Genomic DNA, 6000 nt, shown 5'->3' on the forward strand with positions numbered 1-6000 from the left:
GCAGGCTCCCCAAGGAGGTGATGGAGTCCCCATCCCTGGAGGTGTTCAAGAGGGGATTGGATGTGGCACTTGGTGCCATGGCTCAGTAGTCATGAGGTCTTGGGTGACAAGTTGGGCTTGATGATCTTTGAGGTCTTTTCCAACCGTATTCATTCTGTGGTTTGGTAGGTGCATGGGTGGGGTTTTTCTGTCCTTCATAGAAGAGCACAACAGGGAAAAGATTTGAAAGTGAGGAGGTTGAGCAGGTTGGTTGGCAGTTTGTTTGTTTCTACAGCATGAAAGCTATTTTCCTGTTAGCAACTAAAAATTACATACATTTTCTCTCCCTTCACAACCACCTTCATGCCCACAGCCTATTTGGGGTTACAGACAACATTCATATATGAAATATGCCCTGCACTTTTTTCCTAGATTCTTGTTTCAGAGTTTATCACTCCAGGAAAAGACAGGCAAGACCAATCCATCACCATCTCCTCTTATTTTGACACATCATGACAGAACAAGAAACTGAAGTTGCTCTCCCAAATGTTGCACATTTGGAGCCACAAGAACTCTTTGATTTAAAATGTGCTGATTCACACTAGCAGTTATCAGATTCCTCTTGCCTGAGACACAACACCACAGCTGTCTCCAGCAGCACAAAGCTCCTCCACTTTAGAGCTCCAATGCTGCAGCAGCCAGCTCAAGCCTCAGACCTCTGTTTGCACTGGTATCTAGGAAAAAGCCTATAAAGATGCAAGTACAAATTAACTCTTGGGTCACTGGACTTGATCTTGGTGCCTCTTGTTCACCCGTGGCCTTTGATGGCATTTTAATCACTCCAGAGTGTGCCCACTGGAAGTGTGATGAGCACCAAAATGTATGCCAAAAAAAAGCCACTTTTTGTCATTTTTCTCTTACCTCAAACACCACGAGCTAGGGACTGCCTGTATGACTTCTGGCCCTGGTCCTTTGACACAGCTTGCACTGCTAAATGGTGCAGAGCATCCCTACCTTAATGCAAACTGGGACATGGGTTTCCAGCCCAGCGCTGGCCAGGAGCTCTCTCAGGAAGCCATCTATGCCCACAGTAAAGGGAACACACATCACAGGCAGGCAACTGCAAATCAAGTGTGACAACTGAATTATCAATGGAAAATCCCAGCCTCGAAGCACCACACTGGCTGAAGCAACACAAAGTTTAGTTTGTGAGAGAAAGGGGGTAGGAACAGGGGGAAGTGGATGCATCATTACCTGCACCTTGAGGAGTGTTCACAGCTGAGCACCCACACTCAGAAGGAGAGATCCAAAGCAAAGACACCACCCAGAAACCCACCAAGGTAGATGATCAACTGCTGAAGCTGCCTGAAGGTGGAAACGTGCCACAACCGCAGATAATTATCCAACGGCAATAAAAACACTGCCCTAAAAAGAGGGACCAGGCTTTCATTCTGGGCTGGATGCTGTGTCTTCCACAGACTGAGCAAGAGATGTAATCTCTCAGAAACAGCATGGAGCCTTTCCTACATTACACAAAGATCAATGCTTGCAAACCTGCCATCTGCCCAAAGCTTCCCTGAAGAAACAACCCCACCGATTCCTGACAGCGCCATTCAAGGGCAGTCACAGACCACCTGCTGAGCAGGCAGCTCCTCAGCGCTGGCTGCGGCTTTCTCACCAAGACACAGGAAAGGCTGATGCCCTGGTCCCAGTCAATCAAAGTCTGACAAAGCAAAAGTCCTAGGCACGGTACCTTTGCTAAAGAGACACCGAAATTACCACTGAGGTTCTGGGCACATAAGCAAGTTCACAGGAGGGCAAGAGAGGGTAAGAGTTTATACAAGGGGCTAAAGAAACACCAGCAGTAAACCATGCAGCAACGCAATGTGGTTTACCTCCCCCTGCCTGGATCCGAGAGCAAAGCTGCTAATGGGATGGCTAACAGGATCTCACCATTGCAAATGGGCAGGGGGAGGTGGGCTACTGTTCAGCCTAAGCACAGGAAGATGCTAAGTGACTTTATTTATGAAAGTATTAAGTGTTTTTATGTACTCTTCATGCACATCTGTGCGCACAAGCTCCACCCAAGAAGAGTGAACACAACACCTGAATTGTCCAATCGATCTGTGCCTTGCATTTACACATTTACAGGTTTGGCTTGGCCAGACAGAAATAGGTCAGATCATAATTGTATGACCTTAAAAAGCAACATAACTTGAGTTTTGAAAAGAGAAAAGGCAGGTATGAGAACACACTGGTTTAGGTACACCAACCTAGCTCATGTGTCAGTTCCACTTACGAAGTGAGGCAGCACTCAGCAGCACCTTAAGGAAGGGTACATAGAGTTAGCAGTGGAACAGGAACTGATGTCCTCTAACACTACACCTTTACAGAAAACACATAATGCAAAGCATGACAATGGAAATTAGTCACTTATTCAAATGAGTTTACAGCAGCACTATCTTGTCCTGAGTAAGCTGAAGGGATACTTTGATGCAATCACATCAGTGTCAAGAAAGTGACTAAACTTTATTTGCTTTTAAATCTCTTGAAGGAAAGGATTTTCACTTCACTGAAACTGTTCCTGGAAGCAGTGAAAGAAACATCACACGAGCCCCATTTTGACAGACTCAAGAAACACAAAGCCTCCTGAAGGACGCTGTACTGTGTGCCTCATAACATGCAGCAATGCCTGTCCTCAGGCCATCCAGACCTGAACAGGGACCAGATTTTGTCCTCCTGTCCTCATCACAAGTGAGCAACGGGACCAGAAAGGCTGCCAGCACCACCTGGGAAGCTCAGTCTCCTGAGAATGGTTGTAATGTCAGGAATGTTAACGTGGCCTATTAACAGAAATGTTATCCTCAGGTTGACACAGGCCACAAGCAAAGTCTCACCGTACACCTCCACAGATGTTTTGGTCAGGACCCCACTCCTCCCTGCAAGGTGTTCCACACTGCACAGAATATGCAACCCAAAATGGAAACAGGACTTACAACTAAGTAGGGGGGGTGGAAATATAACATTTCTCTGCATCTTTCTGCTCTGTGTGGCATCCCTGAGCACAGGGTACTCCCTGCCTCGTGTTTCAGGGACAAGCAGAAATGTTACTCACGGACTGCGTCCAGAGCATGGATTTGCTGCAGACCCATGTGCACAGGACACATCTCACTACAGCAGAACTGATCCAGCAAGCAGATGAAAACCCAGGACAAAACACCCTGAAGCTGAGAAAGTGCTTGACTATGGAACCATGCATTTGGACTTGTGGCCTTGCCCTTATCCTTTGTAAGGAGGTTTCAGTGGCTGCTGAATATCTAACAGTACCTTGTTCAAAGGCTGAAATACTATGGAAGATGGAACCCAGCTCCTAAAAGCCCCACTCCACAGCCAAGCAAACAGGTGGAGCTCTCACTGCCTTTGGAAAGGACAGAAACATCAAGTTCATACTCCTGGCACCGGAACACTGACCTGAATTGATGACCAATGCAGCACACCAGTGACAGTCCTTCCCACCAGCAAACAGAACAACTCCCTCTGCCTCTGGGAGCTGATCCAATACAGCTCTTCAAGACGCCACACTAAATCCTATTGTCACAACTTCCCAGGGACAGGTACTATGCCAAAGCATGGAGCACTTCAGCTCTTAGTTCTTATTGGTTTGAAGAAGTTGTGACCAAAAATCCTTGCTGTGTGTGACAGAGCTGAAGCAGATTTCACTTTTCCTAGCTTCCAGGATGCCTCTTGAAGCAATCTGCCATGCCAGCTCACTGAGAACAGAGGTTTTACTGAAACCCATACTCATGGGCTTATTATAATTACAAGTCCCTTTTGTCCTACACAAATATAAATCCTCAAGCTATAGGTGCTGCCTCTAACAGAAGCAATAAATTCAGAGTTAACACCAAAACATCTTGTTCTCAGACACTCCTTTGTGTAAGCACAGGGAACAGTCTTCATTCTGCGAGGTTTTTGCTGTTTACTTGTTGGAATGCTCCTATTGCTCAATCCTGCTGCCGTTTCACGTTGTGCTGTGGAGAGCACCAGCGCTTGGGCCAAGCTAAGGAGAGCCAGCAGAGCCCCTGAAGGCTTTGCCACAGACAAATCCGAGTCCAAAACATTCCATCTGTGCGAGTGCTGCACCCCCACAAGAGAGCACATACATGCTGCTACATCCCAGCCATGTGTTTAGCAACTGAATCTGTATTTCCGCCCACAAAAAACAGCTGCATAGGCGCTTAAAGCACCTTTGTAGTGCGGCGGCTGCACCTCAGCCAGGCTGGGAGCTGCTAGCGGAGCTATTTCAGTCTTTCAGGAGTCACAGACCTGTAAGAAATAATTACAGGATGCAGAGCCCAGGCCTTAAATCAAAACCCGTTTGTTAGCTGAGCTCTCCGCTGAAGTTTCGCAGCCCGTGTGAAGCGAAGCGCGGCTGCGGTATCCCACTAGAGCCTGCCTGCAAAGGCTAAGTCGGAGCTCATCCTGCCCCAACACTTCCCGAAAACTCGTGTCGGGTTCCAGCACATAAACAAGTTACAATACGTCAAGACCCTCCCTTCGAAAGCACTCTCCTTCCCCCTTCCAGCCCGGATGTGGCACACACCACGGAACACCTTAAACCCCGCCCGCGGAGCGAGGGCCGGCGAGTTTCCAGCGCGGGAGAAGCCGCCCGTGCCCCCTGCGCCCGCAGCAGCGCGCCCTGCGGCCGTGCCCTGCCCGAGGCGCTGGGCTCATGGCGCGCTCCCGCCCAGCCACTCGCTCCCCGGGGCGCATACACCCGGCGGGACGGGCGGCCCCGGCCCACGGCGCTGGGGAGGAGTCAGCTCCGCTACCGCCGCCGCCAAGGTGGGGAAAGGCACCGCGGAGGGCTCAGCCGCCGGGACACGAATCCGAGCAGCCAGGCCCCGCGAACTTACGGGGACGCCCCTTACCTGCACCCGAATCCCAGCGGGCCCCTCCCGCCACGGCCGCAGCTCTGCCGGCTCCGGGCGGCCCTCCCCTCCGCTCCCCTCCGCTCCGCTCGGCTCGGCGCCGCTTCGCCGCCCACCCGGTCCCTGCCGGCCCCGCCCGCACACCGCCCCCCCCTCGCGCACGACAAGCGGCACCCAGCCGGCCCGCGCGGGGCGTTCGCTTCGCTCCCAGGGGCGGGCGGCCTGATTGGACCCCGCGGCAGTCATTCGGCGCCGCCGGCGAGAGGAGGGCGGGCTCGGCGCTGGGTCCCCGGCCCGGGTCGGAGTTCCGCTCCTCCACGCACTCAGCCTCGGCCCTGCCCACAGCCAGGCGCTCTCCATCAGGCGCCGCCCGCCGCCGTGGCCCGGGGTGGGGTGAAAGGCACGGCCGGATTCCCGCCGGCGCGCTGGGGAGTTGGTGCGGCCGCGAGTCCCGTGGGCTGTTCGCAGGGAAACAGCCAGCCCTGCCCCGTACCCGCCACACTCAGTGCGCACCTCGCGACAGCAGCACCCTCTGACGCGGGGCTGAGCGCAGTGACCCCGAGATTGCTGCTTAGGGAGGGAAGGAGAGCCACGGCCCCCACGAGGAGGACTCCCGTTCCCGCAGCTCGAAGGCGGCATCTGCGCCCACCGCCGGGCGCCGGGCACGCTCCGAGGGTTGTGCCTCAGGCAGACAACGAATATCCCTGCCTTGGTGTCTTGCGTGGCAAAGGGTCGGCAGAGGCACTGGAACCCCAATAGGCTGTGGAGATTCCACCTCTGGAGGCATTCCAAACTCTCCTGGACGTCTTCCTGTGTGATTTATTCCGGGTGATCCTGCTCCAGTGGGAGGTTGGTCTAAGATGGGCTTCAGCGGTCCCCTCCAGCCCCTGCGATTCTGTGATACTGCTGTTCCAGGAGCAGCACCGTGCCACCCCTGAGACACAGCTCGGCTGGGGGGCCAGGTACAGCCACACAGCTCTTCATTTTGTTCTGAGTTAGACAAACATTCTAACACCAGAGCTCTGCCTCCCATTTCCTCGCTAAAGGCTTGGTTAGACAAAACTCTAACGTCTTTGTGGGGAAAAAAAAG

General features: G+C 52.8%; 1 protein-coding gene across 8 annotated transcripts in view; it reads right to left on the minus strand.

The window, feature by feature from the left end:
* PPFIBP1 (PPFIA binding protein 1) overlaps positions 1-5012 on the minus strand; it is a 103054-nt gene extending 98042 nt beyond the window's left edge. For all 8 annotated transcript variants that reach the window (XM_068170879.1, XM_068170868.1, XM_068170862.1 and 5 more), the window contains exon 1: positions 4911-5012. The gene's annotated coding sequence lies outside the window, so the exon portion shown is untranslated. The remainder of the gene's footprint in view (positions 1-4910) is intronic.
* Positions 5013-6000: the final 988 nt, after the last annotated feature.

This window comes from Melanerpes formicivorus, unplaced genomic scaffold (assembly GCF_026170545.1).
Source record: "Melanerpes formicivorus ecotype bairdi unplaced genomic scaffold, bMelFor1.0.p_v2 SCAF_3, whole genome shotgun sequence".
NCBI classification, from domain to species: domain Eukaryota; kingdom Metazoa; phylum Chordata; class Aves; order Piciformes; family Picidae; genus Melanerpes; species Melanerpes formicivorus.